At 40.9% G+C, this 21,482-nt stretch overlaps 1 protein-coding gene across 4 annotated transcripts in view; it reads right to left on the minus strand.

Annotated features, from left to right (window-relative positions):
- The window catches only part of sema3b (sema domain, immunoglobulin domain (Ig), short basic domain, secreted, (semaphorin) 3B), an 80,928-nt gene that overhangs the window by 43,669 nt on the left and 15,777 nt on the right, over positions 1 to 21,482 (minus strand). The window lies entirely within an intron of this gene.

Raw genomic sequence — 21,482 nt, forward strand, 5'->3', positions numbered from 1 at the left:
CGGAACAAAGAGTAAAGTACGAAGCCAAGGAGTGAGAGAGGGAGACTTTGACCCTGAGAGTTGAGGTTATGTTGTCAGTCTGTCACTGAAAGGATCGCCTTCCTAATACTGTACAAACAGTCATCCGGCATTAGCATAATGCTAAACTCTGAGAGGTCTCAGTTCAAAAGTGAAACCAGTGCCTGTGTGAGTCACTCCATCCATGTGTTGATCATTAGGTGGATCCTCCGTCTGTCCTGTTCTCCACCTCACTTCTTCTTCCTCTCATCCCTGTCCTCACGTTCCCTTTTGGAATATTCCCTAAAACATTTATCAGGTCCATTTAATCCAATATTTACATTGTATTTTAACATTTTCTTACTATTTGAAAATAGTCCATTTGTACTTGATAGAAAATCAAGATGGCAGCTGTACAACCTGCTGGAGGTCAAGGTGGCGTTAGAAACAAGAACAGCTGACAAGATCAGTTCTTCAGGGTCACTGGACTCAGCATAAATAGCTCTGGACAGAGCCCATACATAGGTGGCAGAGGAGGCATTTACACCCTGACCCTGGGTCAGGCCTGGGATCCAGGCTCTGGAATCAGGCGGTCATCATAAGGTTGAAAAAAGGAGGCACTCACAAAAATGAATCCAGATTTACGGAGACGTCGTAACCATGGCAGTGGAGGCAAACATCTACAACTGCAGCTAAATTATTAAATTGTAGTGGTTTGAGCCAAAACCACTGTAAAGAGGCTGCGAGAAACTGAGGTACAGTAAGTGGCTGTGGCTGCTGGGAACGCTAGGCTACACTGCTCTTTAAAATGGACCAGATAAACACCCTACACTGTGACCCACACAAACTGATCATTATGATTATTATATAATTATATTTGTGAGCATGCTACAGGCCAAAAAGCACAATGTGAACCTAAACCAGCCGAAATTTGATAAGTCACACAAATATGTTTAATTTTACCAAAGAAATTTCTAGAAAGGTTAAGTAACAATACTGTATGTGAACATCAGCTGACCTGAAGGAGGCGCACTGTATCAGTCCTGGATGCGTGCATGTTTGCACATGTACTGGTGTGTGTGTGCGTCAGCAGCTTTCATTATAACAAAAACCCGATCTGTATAGTTTCCAGTGACCAGCCTTGTGTGTCCATATTGTGCAGGTTTCAGTTTGTGTGTGTTACACATAACCTCACATAACCCTGAGGGCTGGTCTAAGCCTGTATTAGGATATTTGAAAGAACACTGCCTGTGGCTTACCAAACTTGGCCTGAGCTCTTGAGTGAAAAATAGTGAATTCTGAGTTCAGACGTAACGAGCCAAACTCTGGTAAATGCTCCGTCTTTCACCACAAACTTGTTATTTAATGCAAAGATGCCCTTTCAGCCATGTAGGTTTAGTTTCAGCTGTTTTTACCCTCTCTATTTATTCAAAGTCATCAGTGTGTTTTTCCCCCATGAGGCAGATGTGAGAGGGTGTATTTTTGGCCTTCCAGCAGGAACAAGTGGTAAGGTTGGTGTGGCGTCCTATAAACAGTGTTACCATGTTAGTGTGTCACCAGTCTAACTGCACCAAACACATGACCAAACCGGTCCATCCCTAATGTGAGGCAGATGCGTGGTTGAGGACGTCCATCAGCCTCAGCGCTGAACCCTGCACCGCGTGGGTGAGTGAAGCAGCGCAGCAGCACGCGGCTGCTGCTGCCATGTGTTTGAGGACAGGATTGTAAAATAGGTGGTGCCTTTCAACATTGTAAATATGCGGTTGGGACTTCACTGAGCTGGGGTTAGAGGAAAAAGTGAGAAAGCAAAGTTGTGAATAGGTCGAGCACTGGCGTGCACCGAAACACACACACACACACAGTTTGGCAGCCAATCACAACCACAGAACCTGATGCCACTGACAGCCATCTGATTCAATCTGACCAGTTTTGCCTTTTTTCCCTTCACTTCTCTCTTCAAACATCCTTATTCGATTACTGTAGTTTTTTATTTTTTATCTTCTTCACCTCTTCTTTTCAAGTGCTTTCATTCTTTCCTTTCTGGATTATCAGTTTTTCTTTCCTTCGATGTATTTTTCAGATTTGCTTCCCAGCATGACTCCCTCCTGAGGTTTGTCATCATTCCATCCTTTACGAGTCATGGTCTGTATCTCCTTCATTTTTAATAAAAAACAGAATAAAGTAAACCTGAATCAAACTATCATCAGTTCTTATGGGAAAACTGCATTGTCCTTGATATATACAGACCCCTGGATGGTGGGACTGTTTCTCTCCTTGTGTACTGACGGGCCAGTCAGCTGTCTTTCATTTGGGGAAACAGAATCTCAGAATGTGTTCAACCACTGTAGGACAAAAGCCAACAACAAATACAAAAGTATCACACCTGAACCACTGTTACTTATTTAACATTTTCAGCCATATCTCACCTCTGTCCTAACTTTGTAGGTATCTGGGGTGTTTTGAATGCTATAAAAAAATTAAGAGAAAATAAGGCACATTGACTTTGTTTTCATCAAAGAATTCAAAGAAGTCTTTGCTCAAACTCAAAGACAATTTAGTCCAAAACCTAATGTCACAGGAAAAGAAAAAAAAACGAATAATAAATACTTTTTGTTAGCAATAACTAACCTTTATTAAATGGTATTTTTACTCCTTGGAGGGAGGGCCACAAACCAAAACTACCTGGTCCAGTGGATGATTAACAAACGAGTTTCTTTTTATTGCATTCGAATAATTCTAAATATTTATCTGATGCAGTGACTTTCCTATGACTCCATGTGACCTGTGAAGTGTAAGAGCTGCTGATCCACTCACAGACTTCTAGTGTTGTGACTGAGTCTCCACCAAACCTGAGCTCAAGGCCAGACACACTTGATAAGATGAGTGAAACAACATGTCAGAAAGCCAAACAACAAAAACACAGGGCTGTGAGACGAGGCAGGGAGAAGAGAGAAGGTAATTATCCCACATGGGAAAAAGTCAAGAAGAAGACGAAGAGAGAGGGGAAAACAGAGCGAGGCAGAGACCCAGAGGGATAACTGGGGGGGAAAACTGCTCACGAACCATTTCATTTCTTCTTTTCCTCCTCCACTGACGCTGACAGATCTCACTTCACTGCCATCCTGCTGCGCTCACTCTGCCAAATACTGGAGTCCCACTTGGAACGTCACGAAACATTATCAGCTCGGGTAACGAGCTGTGACATTTTACTGTATACTGTGTACTGCTTTGTTTAACCACAAGCACACACACGCACACACAACTGACTTTCTGCCCCTGAGAACAAGTCCTAAGATGACCAGAGTGACTGATCCACATCGTTTTATACCAATTCACTGACGCTCACATTTTCCCTGTTGTCACCACACAAAGATTCACAGTGTAGATCACAAACACACGTGTGTGTAATACTCTACATGACCATCGATGTTTGACCTGCAGTCAGGACGGTCAAGCCCCAACTGGAAGGTCAGGTGTTTGGTTTCACTGTACATGGACATCCATTCATCCCTGATGAATATGGAGACTGGGTCAAGAACAGGATCTAGAAAAAAAAAACTGTGCCAAACTGAACTCAAACCTGGTTGTACATTTTTTATATTAGTTGAAAAAACAAGGCAGGACTAGGCAGGACCCAATAGTAATCCAAGACACAAAGTCTGGTACTATTTATGATGTCTAATCAGAGTGGCACAGGAGAAGAGGAAACTAATCAAGGTTGGGCTGGTAAACAGAAAACTCACCAGGACTGACAGAGAACTGCAGGCACGGGGAGTCAACACATCAGACGTCACATGGCAAAAACCAAACAACAAACAGACAAGGGCAGAGTCAAGGTGAGACAGGGCACAGGTGAGTGTGGTTAAACTAATTACCCAGGGAGAGACAGACAGAGGGACAGAGAGACAGACATGAATATCTTTACATTTCTGCCACACCTTTACCATAACACAATTACCAATGATCAGTCAGTAACACAAAACCAAATGTCACACAAAACTGCACAACAAATTGGTTTAACTGAAAGTGTGTATTTTTATCTATCTCATGTACTGTATGTTTCCATCCAACAGTCAAACCACAGGAAAACATAGACACCATGAAAGACAAGTGTGTTCTCAGGGCAGCAGCAGTGGTTTACCATGGACACTGCTCCCTTCACCCAAACCTCCTAATTAATTAATACACTTAACAAGTACATACTTAACAACTTTGGCCTGAGCACCGCAGCTAATTGGCCGTGTCCGAATGCATGTGCTCCATACTAATTGGCCCTCGGATTGGGGGCTCCGCAGAATTAATTGGTCGTTTAACCACTTCACTCGGCCAGTTCAGTCCCAGCGTGGCTGATGTCATGATGCACCACAGACCAGAAATTAGGCCACTGCCTGTAGGCAGAATGACAGCAGTGATGTTATACAGTATGATGTATCACTGTGAGCACAAAACATACACATTACACATAATAATGTATAAGAATGTTTTAAATAGCTAATGTTTCCAAGGCTACAGTAGCATCATGGCATTTGTTGTGTCCATGAGGGATTCTAACAATGAGCTCAAACCTCCAAAAGGCCAGCTGCAGGTCAGCTGCAGACACTTGGTCATAGGTGCCACAATGTAGAGACACAATGTGAAATGTGTTTGATGCCCTCACACCGAACACACCCTGAGTACCATTTGTTTTTGTTTTTTTAACACAATGTCACAGGGATATGATTCAGGGGTTAATAGTATTTAATAAAAGCAAAACAGATATGAATATTTTGTTAGAATTTTGTGAGAATATTTGTCTCACAGTCGCACTGTGTCATACACACAGGTGTTGAACAATCACACCAACAACTAGAACCATGGTTGGAAATTCATAAAAACATAAATGTGCAAACGATCTAGCAAACATCAGCAGATTTGTATTGGCAGATGGCATTTATTAGAATTCGGAGACAGCTGCAGCTGACTTCACCGCCATCACTGACACCATGCTCAAAATATTGTCATCTGCCGAGATGCTTCACTGGGTCAAATGTGACCCAGGACGGCAATAAAACACACAAGTATTTCACATTATGTTTCCATCAATAATCAGCCACTTCATCCACTGAAGAGTTGTACAGAGAAGCTACAGCTGACAACAGCAATGATCGTCGTCCTCAGCCAGTGTTTGTGCGCAACTAAGTTGGCCAAAAACGGGCCCCATATGGATTTGTGGTATCTCTTTGTACCAACCCAGCCCAAGTAAACCAGCGTGGGGCCCACATGGCCTAATCCACCGTCTGCATGCTTTTGGACTATGAGGGTACTGACAGAAAATCCACTCACACACATGAAGAGAACAAGCCAACTCCACATAGAAAGGCCATTGTACCAAGTGGGCTCCAGTTTGATGGGTTATACTCTGAAAACTAAGGTCGTACAGAATACATCAAACCAATTGGCCGTAAGCGATTTTTGAAAAATGACAACCGTGGTTAGTGACAAAGTTTTGGCAAAGATTAGCAGTGAAGATATGTAAGTGCTGGTAGTCATGGTGAAGCTCATTAACCTGTTAATTAACCATTAACCTTATATGTCTATAAATATATACACATATAGAAGAAGGGGGAAATATAATCCAACGGTGCATGGTGGGATTTGAGACCACTTAGACAGATGACAGATGGGATTGGTAACAAATCCCCTTATCTCCAACTGCCGTCACATCCATGAATGTCAACATGTCTGAGGTCTTGAGGAGACTAAAAGAGACATTTGATGGAGGACTGTGCATTAGACACAAAAACATAATACACACGGGGCCTCATTAGTCAAACCAGCAGGAAACTGGAAATCACATATTACAACATAACATATTATAACATAGCTCAGAGAAAGGGATCAAAATGATATATGTATATATGTCTATAAATATATACACATATATGACACCAGATGGGTCGTGACCCCAATGTTGAAGAGTTATAAAAAATGTATAAATTTCACAACAATGTTGTTGTCACTATTGAACAAGACCCTGATCTAGAAATGTAGACTAAAAAGTAACGTCTCTAACAGTGAATTTGCTCTACAAATTGAATGGAATTACGTGCTCTCCATTTCTTATACGTGCTCTATGATTGTGTTATCTCATCTCCTGAAGTGTAGTAGTGCTACACGGGCTACAAACACTACACAAGTGCTTTGACGACAGTCAACACATCTGAACACAGGGACTGTGAGATCCGGATCATGGAACAGGCTGACAGTATAATTGGCTACGGGAAGAGAAAAGTGTCAGTGTATGAATGAAAGACAGAGGGAATCATGCGGGAGCGGGAGGAGGGAAAAGAAAAGCCAACACTGGTGTGTATAGGAGTTTTTCATGGGAGAAGGAATGCAGCCAGGAATTCTTTTAATTGTCCAAACTCCACCTCAGTGCTCGGCCTACTCAGCCATCCTCACAGACACACACACACACTAACACACACACTGCAGCTACATACAGATATCAGTCATTCTGTCTGCACAATACTCCACTGCCAACCACAAGAAGATCTCTTACTGCTGCTTCTGGCCAACCTGCAGGCTCGGCTCAGGGCTCTATTTATTTAAAAAAAAAAAAATGACCTCATGAAATTTTTTTCCGTGGCCATGTCCAAGTCAAGAATTGATTTATGGAACTCTCCTAAAGCACTTTCATCAGAAAAATACAGGAATAGACTGTGAAATGTGGCTTCATTTTTCAGTTCCTGTTAATGTCTTTCTTCGGAAATATCACGTTATTACTGTTTTATTAAAAATAATATTATTTTACATGATTAGTTTTACCTTATTTTTTTAAACTAACATTGAAATGTTGAGAAGACGGCAGTTGAGAAGACGGAAAACGGATTGGTTTACGCACATTCATAGTTTTTAGTCGCCCACAAGGGGGCGACTAAAAACTTAGTCCATTACTCTAGAACTGGTTAGTGAGCCAGTCTGGGCTCTTCAGTCCCTTAACACTGGCTCCCTCTGTAATAATATCCAAAATGTGTGAATGAACAAAATTTACTCCAACTGTGCATTCCAACAACAACAACAACAACAAAAATACTAATAGATCTCGTCAACAAGTTTAATTATTATTATTATTATTAAAAGCGCAACCTGTGTTTCTGTGGACACTGACTACAGTGCAACCTGTGTTTCTGTGGACACTGACTTAACATGGACTGTCAGAAAGTGTTTTTTCTAAATCAAGTTTGAGCTTGTTGCTAACAGCAAAACAACATAATGTCACTGTCCTCTTCTCTCTTAGATCAGGTGAATTCTTCATCAACCCATATGAGAGTTCATGAACTTATTACTGACATCCAGCTATGTGGCGTCTTCAGTTCACAGCTCCAGCTCTGCTGCTTATCCTGACATTGACCTCTGTCACATTTATTATTATTATCAACCGTCTGATTTAACTGCATCCTTATAATAGGTTAAATTATTAACCCAGAAACGAGGCCTCCTGACTTGGCTGCTACATAGATTATGAGGATTCTACAGTTAGGGAGCCAGGGTTGAATAAACTGTGTGTGTCCCTTTAGTTGATGCTGATTAGCCCACACACAGGAGCAGAGCAGGGCAGAGTGTTTTTGTAACATTTAGCACTTCCTGTGGTTTGTCTCTGCCTCCCTCTCTGTTCACAGCTGTCCTCCTCTGAGCTGCCCTCCAGTTGAATCAGTGTGTCCAGGTGTCTCCCCCTGTGTGTGTGTGTGTGTGTGTATTTGCAACATCAAGATTTAGTTTGGAGTTAGGATTAAAGATGGGTTCAGATTAGGGTTGGCGTTATTAAAGAGATTATGGATAGTTGGAAAGTCATAGATAAACTAGGCACATATTTGTAGTAGTTCAGGTCAGGTTAGGAGTCGAGAGAATAAATTGGGTCTGTGTGTGTGTGACAGAGAGAGAGAGTGTGTGTGTGTGTATAGATTTACTGAGGGGCCCCTGAACACAGCTGTCTCACAGCAGAGTGAATCAATGTAACACAACACCGGCATTTAAATTACATTTTTCTACCCAATCTATGAGCAGTGACACAATTACCCAATTATTGGTGACTACTAGAAAAGTAAGGTCATTTACAACTATTTTTCTAAACTGTTACTTCAGCCTTTGAATAAATATTTACACAGGTAAAAAAATTACACAATGTTTTTTACCTAATTAAATTACAAATAGACAAACAATCGTTTACATTTGAAAATAAGACAACTGAAAGGTGACAGGAGTGTGTTTACTACCACAGTAAGAGTTTACCACACACGTGGTGTTGCTGCTTGTTTGTTTTTGTTTTTTTGGGACAATCCCAATTTGCGGATCAGCTGACCTTCTGGACAACAAAGAATCACAGGGCGATAGAAGGTCAGAGGAATGTTGTACTGCCCACACACAGAGCCAAGTGTGGCTGACCTTGTACTTCTGTCAGGTCATGATGGTCCATAATACACCACTGAGTAGTCCTGTCACTGATGGTCAATAATACACCACTGAGTAGTCCTGTCACTGCCTGACGACAATTTGACAGCACTTGATGATAAACACTACAGTCAGACAAATATTAATGGTCATTTCTGGGGTTTTGGAGGTTGATTAGTTTAAATTTAGCAACAGTCCTATAACAGTACACGCCAACTATGTAGGCTACATATGGCTAAAAAAGATCTTCCAGGTCAGTAGGTGACACACTCACAAGGAGGTCCATCCACTGCTGACAAACCCACCCACTCAGAAACAAAAGGACATTCAAAAGAGTCCTCTGTCAAGAATTTGTCTCAACTTGACTCAAAGCTGGGAGCAGGTAGGCATGTGTGGAATGTTGGACCAACGGGGAACATCTTATAAGAACAGACAGAACCAGGAGTATCAATGCTCTGTGCAAAGAAAATGGCCAATTAACACAACCAAGGACTAATGTGAACATCCTCAAGAACCTCAGACCTTAATGGAACATGATGTTGACCTTTGAAAATAATCATTTTAAATAGAAAATTAAATCCCACAGAAACTATATGAGGATTAGGAGACAGAGGACTGCACTCGCACAGCAAAAAAAAGAGAGAGAGGTGACAGAAAAAGAATCCTGACATCAGATGTCACCTTGTGAGTTCTTCTCCTCTCCGTCTATCTTTTTACCCTCTACCATTTTGTGCTCACCACTTCCTGCTTCTCTCTGTCATTTCCGTAAGCAGCTCCAGTTACAAAGGTGAGTCGTTCTAGTCATGCGGAGTTGACCCCAGTGACCTCAGCCGTGTGCTGTAATACTCCCTCTCTCTGCTCATCAGATTCTCTTGTGACTTTTGCTGCTTTTGACGAGAGAAGAAACAAAACAACCAGACATTTTGCAGTAGTAAGTTTACTCCCTGATGTTACAGAGTTGAACAAACTTGACTTTAACTTTGCTCGTCTTTGCTTCCACCCTCTACATCTCACATGTCTTCAGTGCTCGTCTCTCTGTTCTATTCCTGTCTGTCCTTGTGTCATCATCGTGTTCTGTCCTGTCTTGTCTCTTCCTCCCCTCTTCCCTTCGCACTCAGTGCTTTTATTATTTAGCCCCTGTCAACCGCAGGACAGAAAAACCAGCTGACGTAGAAACCTGCGCAATCATAGACACACACACACACACACACACACCTCCAGCCTTTGGACTGGCTGTAAGTGCAGCTCATCTGAAGCGTTGACGTAAACAGACCATCATATGCGAGGTTAAATGTACTGTACACAAAAACACAACTGTGCTGTACTGTATATACAGTACACACACATACTGGTGATGTTTCTGATGCACATTAGCTGATGTGAACAGACAGCTGAGCAGAATTACTGCTACAGCTAATGACTATTTCATGTCAGGAGTCAGGATGGGAGTGAAGAGCAGAGAGGAGAACAGGAGCAGAGCGGGAACCCAGGACTGGATTCAGACGGTTCATTCCAAAACAAATTTCCAAACAAAAGTCCTTAAGACGTTTACCTTTCTTTAGGAGATGTTTTAATCTGGAATCTGCTGTTGAAGGACCGTTCAGAGGAGGTTGGTTAAAACAGGCAGCCTGAAATCCTGCAGGACATTTTACAAAGACCTCCATCATCCCCTCCTAAGACTGAGACCCTGAATGGTTGCAGATGGTGCAGCTCCAGCCATGTTTTACAGCCAAGTCATTATGAATTTGACCAAAAAAAAAGGACAGATCCAGAATTAGTGTCTGAGCTTTGTCTATTCTTCCATTTATTTTCAATATTATCTTCTATAATGAACTCATTCTTCCAGAGTCAGTGGTCTGACATGAATACAGCATTTATATGATATTATATTCATATAAACTTGTTTGTTTTGTAACATGTTCTTCATTTTTCAGACCATTCAGTTTTAGTTTTTTTACATTAAAATCATGATTAAGTTCTTTGCACTGCAGAAAGAAGCTGGAGCGTTCATCACTACTTGGAGATGTTTTTTGACAAACAGTGTGAGCATGGCTCGCTGCAGCTCAGTTGACACTAATTCAATAACACCCTACACAGATGGTGGTATTGTGTCCTGGAAACTGCTGCCTGCTGTTGGACAAATGACAATATTGTCATCATAAACCTTGGCTGGATGTTACAGGTAAATAGGAGTCACATGTCACCAATAAAAAAAGATTACCACACAATGTAATGTAACCACAAGGTTTGGGGGGGGGGGTGCTGTTTCATGCACCAGTGTATAATTCTGGTGAGTGTTATTTAGTTTCTCTAAGAGCTGATGGAAAGATGTTATTTAGTTTCTCTAAGAGCTGATGGAGGATGGAGCTCCCATTAAACACACACAGAGATCATAACACACAGTGTGGAAGTGGTTTCACTTTCACACGGTTCACTGTTTTCCTGAGACATCTCACTTACTTCACTTATAATTGTGCTTGACAGTTTTTAAGGACGAGAGCATCAGGTTGTCACACCCTGTTACAGCCTGATGCTGAGCCTTCTGTGCTGCACAGCAGCCATCCAAACACTGAAGCCCTGGGTTAAGAGCGACACAGCATGGGTGAGATTTCTGTTTGGTTAAACTGATGTAGGGCACGGTCAGAAATTAGCAGTGGCTTTCGTCCCATCCATTAACTGATTGCAAATCTTTTTTACCAGAACAATCCAAATGGAAGGTTTGCAGTCACATAAATATTTCAAAGAAGAGACAACAGAGGGAAAAATAGGCAGAATCAAACAAATGCTGGAGTGAAGATAAGTTGGCGAAGATCGTGTGGAGCGATGGGTCCAAGTTTGAAAATGTTACTCACTACTGGGATCAGTAGATGAAGAAGAATTACTGTCAGCTCGTCCTTCGGGTCACTGCAGAGTTTTTACACCACGTGCCCCTCCTATCATCAAATTATCTAATGGCCATTCTTTCTACTGAAAACTCTGTTGTATGATCACAGGATAAGGTCATACATGACCTATAATTACAGTACAACCAAAGGCACGTTGTCGCAAACTGATTTGCTTTAATTCATCACTGTCTTTTACTCCTCTTTTCATGTAATTCCTAAACACAGCCTTCCTGTGTGACATGGCGGTAATCAATCAAACTGCAGTCTCACAGAAACATGGATGAGACAAGGTACAAAGGCTAAAGGCAGGGATGGATTCTCCTTTAATCAACATGAACATTGTCATTATAGGCAGACAGCGAAACGCCAACGTAATTAACAAATTTAATGAGGGACACAGTAAATGCTAAAAACAGGAACTGGATAGGAGGCATTAAAGTGTCTGAAGCCACATCACACACACGAGAGAGAAACAGACTATTCTCATTTCTAGACCTTTAACCGATGCTCGCTTTAAAAAGTGAAGTAAATAGAATGGAACATTAACCTTGACATGGTAAACCCGTCTATAGTTGGACCTGCAGGAGTAAAATTGAAGTCATTCATTCATTTCTTCATCACCTTACACTTATTCCCTTATTAGGTTCAGAGGGTTGCTAGGGCGAATCCCAACACTCATCCTGTACAGTTCTATAGTCCATCAAAGGGTAGCATTTAGAAACCGATGACCATTCACACTTATAATCACTACTGTGGTCCATCTGATCGTACTGTTAACCTAATCCTACATGTTCTTTTTGACTGTACTGTGAGAGCACACACTGGAACTCCATACAGAAAGACCCACAGGGATTGAACCAGTGACGTATCCCTGTATCTCTTTCAGTACTGACCGTCACACCATGACAAAGAGAAACAGGTTTGAAGCTGTTGCCATTAAAATTCCCATTATAATTTTTTTTTTTATATAATTTGAAATGGAAATAAACATGAAAAGAATTCTGTTTGTTGTCAAGTAAAATAGTAAAATAAAGCTACTGTGTTGCATCAAGTTTATTTAAGGTGGTATTATCTAATGTACAGACTGTGGAATGTATTGAGATGAAGTTAATTCTATAACAGAAACATATTACTAACCTATGATAGGGCCATTATCTTTCTGATAAGTTACATCTGTGGAACATTTATTCTATAATCTTTCCAAGATTCCCTCACTTTGTATTTATGGTTATTGCTGCTCTTATCGTTTCCAAATACAAAGAACAGACCTCAAGTCTTTCCACAAAGAGCACGGAAGGCTATGGCACACTACGTGTCAAAATATCTTTTCCACAAGACCAAACAACAGGCAGCCTCTAGCAGAAAATACCTTATCTGTCCATCTGAAAATGCCATTTTCCTAATGGCCACAGCTACTGCCACATACCAAACATGCTTCTTACACAGAAAGTGACAGCGCTGCCAAAGTCTGCTGCGCAGTTATGTGTATTGAGTTGCACAGTGATGTGTATTTTCTTTTGAACACTAGTGGGTGGTTTTTTCCACCTCATTGTTTATAAAAAAAAAAATAGTCTCACAGAGCAAATTAAATACTTCATTGCTTTTCTTCAATAGCAGGGACAGGAAGTTCGTCAATAGCACGAAAGACTAGAGGCTCCCATATGTAAACAATAAGGTACAATATAAAGTAGTAGTTGTGTAGTAAAAACACTTAAGAAAGAACTTAAGAAAGAACTTAGGAAATAACTTAAAAACCATAAAGTGAAGGAAGAAAAGAGAAAAAAAGGTTTAAAAAATAACCCATTTCTTATAACCATTTGTTTGCTGTAATCGTTGGATTCTCAAGTTTACAATGGTACCTGAATGTACCACGTGTAACAGCTGCAAATCTGGCGTGATGACATTAAAAACTGTGTAGATCTGGCGGTTTTCGCCCATTTTTAATGTAGCTAGCATGTAGTAAACTAGCTCAAAAAGTTTTTGGCGGGGAATAAACTGAAGTATCAGGAAAAAAATAAGAAAATACATTCTAGAAGTTAATGTTTCTTCATATATCTTTACATTTTTAGAAAGTGTAGTAAAAAGGAAGAAGGATGTGATGTGTAGGATGTGTAAAGTGTGGTATCAAAGGACACTTCTTAGTCTTTGCTGCATTACTACATCGCGTACCGTCCTTTCAAAAAGGTAGGTTTGTACGTCATCTTCTCACATTTCAAGCATTGAGAGACATTTCTTTGTTTCTGATTGGGTGATACAATCAATAACAAAAATGTCTTTGTCCTCTCTAGTCCCGCTTGTTAGTTGGACGGCTCTTGTTTGAACACACATACGAGCACATGTGCACACAGCACGACAAGCACACACTCCTGCAGACACACCCACTTGAATCCACAGCTGTGGCCACGGAGGCTCTCTGAAGGTGAACCCCTCGGTGCTGTGCCCTGGTGGTGTGAGTCTGAGCGTGGAGATTCGTGTTCAGTTGCGTCTGTATTAGCGTCTGTATTTAGCGTTGGCTGTCACCTGCTAACCTACTAACCCTCATTTACAAATTACTCATTTCTCTGCATTTGAAAAGTATTTACAACAAATTAATGGGCAGATTGGTAAAAGCTGGGACCTTGAGGGTGGGGTTAAAGGATAGAGAGATGCAGCTTTTATCTGGAGGAGGGGAAGCCAAATTGGAAATGTGGCATGATCTCCCTCCTCCTGGGACTGAGTCAATTAGTCTGCCTGGAGGAGCTGCCAGGAGGCTGAGGCTGGGGGATGGAGGCAGTGAGCAAGGTGGTGCTAGTAGGTAGGGCGGGCGGGGGGGACAGTGGAGACAGCAGAGGCCAAGGACGTAGGCAAATGTAATTTAACTGTTCAGGTAAATAGACGAGGGCGGACATTCAGCCCGTAATGACAGGACTGTACATGTTGCACAGAAGAAAAACGTGTGAATATAAAATAGGTAACAGCTGCAGAGCGGTGTCTGTCTGAGTCTTTTTCTGAAGTCTAACATAGTTGGCTTTATTACTGAACATCAGTAAAGATGTCAATGCTCAAATCTTTACTGGGTTTTTTTGGTTTGTTTTTGGGGGTTTTTGTTGGACAAACGGGATTTTTAAACATGAGTGATGATAAAACACCACAACGTCACTACCAACACTAGTCTATTATCCACTACAACTAACCATCTGCTGGTCTTTTTTTATTTACTTCTGACCTCATGCTGATTACTGACAGCCAGACTGTAACAAATGTTTATAACAACCCAGCTCCCAGTTGGCTCTCAGACATAAACAATAGTAAGAAAACGTGAGGAAACATCTTGCAAATATATATTTTTTTAAATGGATCAGTCAAAGGGTTTATGATTAAATTTGTGGCCCCGACTTTATCACTCCAGCAGGATACCGTCCCCTGAATTGCTCCCACTGGTCAGGAGTGCAGCTAAATGACAGTGATGTATAAGGCACTCAGCACATGCTGTAAAATCATTAGGTTAACCATTTCCTCTGAGTGTCATATTCCTCAGATTTTATGGGTCAATTGTTGTGACTTGTGGAACTCTTTTTCACCCAATTGTGTTCCTCTTTAGAGGAAAATAGAGTAACAGAAGATAAAACAAGTCAGACCACTCCTGCTAACTTAACTCATCAACCATAGCTGCTGGCTACATTCATTTCCATACATTGTATATGACTAAATTGCAGCCTACTGTAGCCTCACCCTCACCTGTTGGTGGGCGGTGGTATTTCTCTAAACATGTCGTTTATTAACAGTCATCCTTTTTTATCCCATTATCCAGTTCAACACAAAACCATATATATTCCTAACAGTGTTCATTTTCCACATTTTGCATTGCTAAAAAAAAAAGAAAAACAGTTCTAGCCCGAGGTCAAGTAGAACAGGTACAGAAGAAGGAAACACAAAGGAATGGAGAGCTCTAAATATAACTGTGGGCAACTGCACCGTACAGTTTGACAGTTGACGATGCACAGTGGAAGATGAAGTGGCTGCAGGTGCTGGCAAAACACCAGGCAGCTGAAAGAAGAGGAACTGTTCTAACATCATGTCTTCACCAGCAGCACCGAGCGTTAAAAACATGCGTTAGTGACAGAAACATTACCAGAGGAAGAAAATAACAGGACATTTCTTTGGTCTCTTTTCCCTTTCTCCTCTTTATTTCCGTACACTGAGCAGCTGCAAAACAGCGGTTAGCAGATTACAGGTGGTGAGAGGGAGGGAACGCAGGCAGGATGAGGGGAAAAAAGAGTGATAAGAATGAAGGAGGCAGGAGAAGAGGAGAAGAGGAGAGAGACTAGGCCAGACTTGTTAAAGGAAGAGAAAAAAAGAGAGAAAAGAACACTAACAAAAGAGAGAACACAGTGTACTCTGTGTGAGTGTTCAACATTTGGCCACTCTGGATGAAGTACGTGCACCAGTGTTTCTGATGGTGAAATAAGTGTGTGTTGAACTGTGTGTGTGCTTGCATCAGTGGTACCAGAAGATGGCAGGTGGTTCAGTAACAGGTTAAACTGCAGAAGGAAACGTTGCTGCACACACACAGTCAGGCCTGTGTCTCCTCTTCTCTGACAGCCACACTGCAGAACGGTGAACTCCCCTCCATAACCCACCCCTCCAGCACTCCTTTGGGACATGAGCGTGTGTGTCCGTGTGTGTGTGTGTCAGAGAGGGTGAGGACCTCGTTATTTTTCCTATCATTCTGAGTAAAGCCCCCTAACTTGGCATCACCTTCAACACTGCATGACCGCTCAAGGTGATAACAAGACGGGTCTGAGGTCAGCCACATACATACTCCCAAGTACAGGAGTAAACACACACTCACACACAAAATGAAACTGCGATTACCAATAAGTCTGAAAAAGGATAATGTGTTCTGAGACAGCGGGAGACGAACCTCACGTTAGCGTTCAAGAAAGAGAGGAAACATGAACGAGGCTGAAACTGTGACAACAGGACAGAGGTAAAAACCAAATTAGAAAAGAAGACTGTAGTTGGGCATCGTCAAAACCAAACCCCCGTTTCTATGGACTTCTGTTGTTGTTTACAATCACTGTGATTATTTCAACTAAAGTTCCATAAAGATGAAGCAGGATTCACCAGAGCTTGGAGCACAGAGCCTGATCTGTTGGATCAGTTGGACCACAGGGCTTCGAGGATTTGTGCCAGAAAAGCAGAATAAATAAATAATGAACTACTTAAACCCATGTTGTGCTAACAACTGGAATTCCTCCATTTTTGGATGATGAGAAAAAAAGCACTTCACGGTCATTTACTTCCACTGGAGCCAATTCCAGCTGTGGACAGTTGTCCTGTAAATCACAGGGCCACATACTGTACAAGGACAAGCGTCCATTCACACCTAGGGTTTGATTATGTCTAATCAACATAGTCTCCTGATGAGCATGTTGTTGGGTGGTGTGATAAATCTGTACATACACAGAGAGAACATGAAAACTCCATACAGAAATGGACCAGCGACCAGTGAACCAGCTGTAGAGACAAGCGTTTTAACAACATTGGCCACCGGGTGGCCCTGAACAGAGAGGTGTTATACCACAGCAGTGGAGGTGACCACGCCCTGACCCAAAGGCAGACTGTCCTGATCACCTGGGTCAGGGTGTAGAGGGGAGGGGGGATTGTTAGTCACATGGGAGGGTGAACACAGCCCAGGAGTCTGTCTGTTGTTTACTGTGTCAGGGTCTTCCGGGGAGTAAACTCAGGACAATTAGTACTGCCTCCTGTGCAGGAAATACACATACATTTTCTGTAGCAACTAATGGAACAAGTTTGTGTTGTAAAATGGGTCAGAACCCTAGTCAAAAGTTTGACCCTCTTCAGAGAAAACACCAGTTTCCAATTCACATAGAAAAATATGTAAACTACCTGCTTAAAAACAAATCAAAAACAATAAATCTCTCTGCCACTTGCTGTAAAACACCTGCACTAACCTGAAGATTATTTCATTTATTCATTCTAACAATTTCAACTAAACCTTGACCTTTGACCTCCCATTATAAAATGTTAAAGACATAAGCTGGAACACAGTTATCGGCCGCCTGCTGCTGTTTGGCACTTAGTTCAACATCAACCACTTTAACTATGGTATTTCAACAATAAAAGACAAGGAAACAAATAAATGTAACCACAGGTTAAGGTTGTCTATCATCCATCCATGCATCCATCCATCCATGCATCCATCCATCTCTAAGGAGACCATTTTTTGTGAACTAAAACCTTTGAGGTTTTTTTACCCATAGTTCAATGAGAGCACAGCTTTTGTGTGACCTCAGGTTCAGCTCCTTTGTCATCCATCCATCCATCCGTCCATTGGTGTGTTAAGGTTATCTGCACGTATCAAATGACACCTTTTAAACACATCATCTATTATCTTGCATGGAGGCCATTATCTTCTGAACAGTCAGAATCCCAGCCTGTGAGATTATCATGAAGATTCTCTACTGTGGTTATCAAACAACCAACACAATGAGAAAACAGTTCAGTAACAGCCTTCAGGCAAACCATTATTTCTTTTATATATTACTGATCTGTGTGAGAGATTATAGCTCCCAGGGAGGAGGTGATAAAATGAGGTTAATATATATCCTCAACAACAATTATTTTTGCTGTCACCTAACTTTTTTAAACTTTGCAGAAAGATTTGCAGAATTTAGAGCTTTGTAATTTTTGTTCTAATTTTTCTTAGACCTTTTTGACTCTCCTGCTAAGACATAATTGTGACAAAGCAAAGGGCAGGTAGATCAAATAAAGTGATGAATGTTTGATGCTAACAGCCTTTTTCTCTTTATCTGAATGAGAGAACAACCTCTGCTCCCATCTGTCCCCTCCGGCTACATGGAGGAAAAGTCAATATTTCCAAAGAGAAAAGACACTCATTACATTTTCAGACAAGAGAAAACTAACAACTGTGTGCTGTTTCTGCTGCTTATCTTGAACCTGCCTTCACTCACATTTAAACAAACAAAGAATAATCAGCACAAATCTCTGTGTTTCTTCTACATTTGTTACTGCCCGTTTGACTGGTATATTTCTGGCAGCAGAAAGGGTAAATGGAGCAGTTAATGTATTTTTTTCACTAAAGGGAGGTTGAACAGGAGGTTAATGGGTTTTAAGGCGTGGCAGCGGATCAGTGTCTAGTCAGCTTTACCATAAAGTTACCCGCTGGGTGATTCGTCACCATTAACAGACCCACCTTCAGCCTACAGGAGCTTTTAGGTTAAATAAAGGTCCACTTTACTGTTGGCTGCTGTAGAATGACTGAACACAAAAGAAAAGGCAACCTGTGACCTCCACGTGGTGAAAGCTGGTTTTATCTCCGCTGCGGACACCGGACGATTTAAAACTGCATCAGTGACAGTGTGTTTCCAGAAGAAGAAGAAACTAGGCAGGAGTGGCAACGGGTAAAAATGACAAAACTGATCAAATGACTCAAGATTACACTGCAGCTAAGGAAAGTCATGAAGTAAATAAAAAGGGTGGGGTAGAATAACCACACTGGAATGTACACGAGCATTGATTTTACACTGTACTCCAAGTACTGCAGTTAGGGATATTTACATAGATTACAAGAAACTGCAGCTTTTATTTTGGTGATTTTTTTTAAAAGCTCCATTTACCAGCTTACATCTAAAAAACAAAAGACAACTATTATTTTGGCTTAATGATATGCATTAGCACTGGCAAATGCTAATGAAGTAGCTAATGTTTTAACAAAGATGTCTGCTGTTGTTCAGCGTTTTTGTTGGTGTGGAAACTATAAAGAAAAGTCAGTCTTCAGCAGATCCAGACTCTGTTCTTCAACCTCCCTCAGCCATATAATTACACTCAAAGTCAAAGCAAAAGGGGGCGCACAAGGGTCACAAGCCCAAGGTTAGGGTTAAATGATGAAAAGATTTCATCGGTTGTAGCAAAATGGATCCAAGCAGCAAGTACAATATGTCAGTTTGTTGTTCATTCGGCGGTTGTCGTCCAGATATGTCACCGACAGACGGTTCTTCAGAATAATTAATATGTGTTCATTTCAGGTTTTTAATATTTATTATTTACTTTGTAAAAAAGACAGAACAAGATGTTTGTGTCTTTCTAACAAACGTGCAGTGAGTTATACTATTAACGTGTAGCATCTCTTTAAAAGTGTGCCGTGACTGCAAAGGTAACCCAAGGGTTAATGTGTAGGTTCGTTGGTAATGGAGGGTTAGTGAGCAGGTTGAGGTGGGTCTGGGGTGAAGAGCATCTAAAGACCACAGAGACCTGGGATTACGTGACTGAAAAGGTTAAATGACAGACAAAAAGCACACCTGTGACTTTGAAAGGGCGTACACACCCACTGTGGCTGAACATACAAATGATAACTGTGCATCAAAAGGAAGAGACGTGATGGTGAGAAAGAAAATTGAGAAAGGTAGAGAAAGAAAGGATGAAGATATGAAAGCTTTAAGGCTTTGTAAAGAGAGAAAGGAGAAGGGTGGGAGAGAGGAGGACACTAAGGCAGCGTCATGGGACGGGACTAAGACTGTCATTAGTTGTGGGATTTTGGAAAACCCCATAGAAAAAGATTGTAGCAGGATGAATGAAGGAGTGGAAGGATGAACAATAGACTGCATTACCTACGACTTTTACTGGAGTCTGTTTTCCCACAGTTTAATTCCTCTAATAAACCCCAGTTGGAGAAATGTTGTGAGACTCTGTAAGATTACCAGTTTAAATACAAAAAAAGTTGGGTTTTAACATGTAAAACATCAAAGATTTGTAGTGGGTTGACTAACTTGCTTAAGCATGCTGGTTAAATGTAAACAAATGTAAGTACTGGTTGCTGCAGCATACTGCAAAAATCAGTATGATGTCAAGGTGAGACTGAAAAGTCAATGATGGAAGATTCATAATAATTAGCAGAAGAAATAAAAAACATGGTTTTTAATCAAAAATCTGGTTTGAAAAGACTTTCAAACAAAGTCTCATTTTTCACAAACTAGAAACACGTTCCTACTTAGAGCCTTTTGTTTGAAAAAAAAACAGGTGCATGACAGCAAATATTAATAGGGATAAATAGGGACTGTCATCTAAAGCTAAAGAAACGTCTTTGCTGTAAAGCATGGCTGATGAAATGAATGAACTGTGTCCAATAATCCCTCTGTCCATTCCTTTATTGTTGCTCTAACACACAGTCAATAAACTGGTTATTTTTTGCACACACTGCAGAAGCTCAAGGTTCCAGCTCATCCAGCAGACGCTTCAACCACTGACAACTGTCCAATGGATTATGAGGAGACGCCAGACTGATTAATATGAGAAACAACTTTGTGTAGTAAATACATATGCCTAGTATGATTGAGGTACACAGTACTTCTGTATATTTTTAATTTGTCTATTTTTCCAGCAATATGCAAAACAATGTTTTTGTGATATTTAGAAATTGCAGTGTATTTTGATTAATCATGATTACTCATCTTGGTACTGCAGTACAGTATGCAGACAAACTACAGTATATACTGAGGATAGGAAGTGAATCAGGATGAACAGTGGTCAACATCGGAGCAGGTCTGAGGAAACGTCAATACAGAGAACATGAGGAAAATAATGCACAAGCTCTGAGAAGATTCACTTTAACTTCAAGTGAACACCAAAAAACTTCTCACCAAACAGAGTTGTTGCTTTTACTATTTATGCCAATTATCCTAGAATTCCAAGGAGTAAATACCTTGTTTTTTTAATACCTGAGAAGTAAGTTATCGTATTATTTTTAGAGAGAAAAGTTCTCTGCAAAACCCATAACAATCCCTCAGTTCCACTGCTGGAACATCAAGAAATAAACCATCCAAAACACACACACACACACACACACGGTCTCTCTATCTATCCATCTATCTCTCTCTCTCTCTCTCTCTCTCACCCTGTCTCTGACCCTGGCTTCCGTTTTTGATCAATCATCCAAAATAAGAAGATAAAGATTTAAAACCCTAGAGTTTTTAAATTGCCATTTCCTCTGAAAAGTCCAAACAAACAAAGTGTGTGTTACTCTAATCATCAACCCAAAAATGAAGCTAAAAAGAACTTGGAGCTGACATTTTCTCAGTCCAACTGTGTATGTGTGTCAAACACACAAAAAGCATTATTGCAAAGAAAAGAAAAATACCAAAATAAAAA

Source organism: Cynoglossus semilaevis, chromosome 10 (assembly GCF_000523025.1).
Source record: "Cynoglossus semilaevis isolate Cse_v1.0 chromosome 10, Cse_v1.0, whole genome shotgun sequence".
In the NCBI taxonomy this organism is placed as follows: domain Eukaryota; kingdom Metazoa; phylum Chordata; class Actinopteri; order Pleuronectiformes; family Cynoglossidae; genus Cynoglossus; species Cynoglossus semilaevis.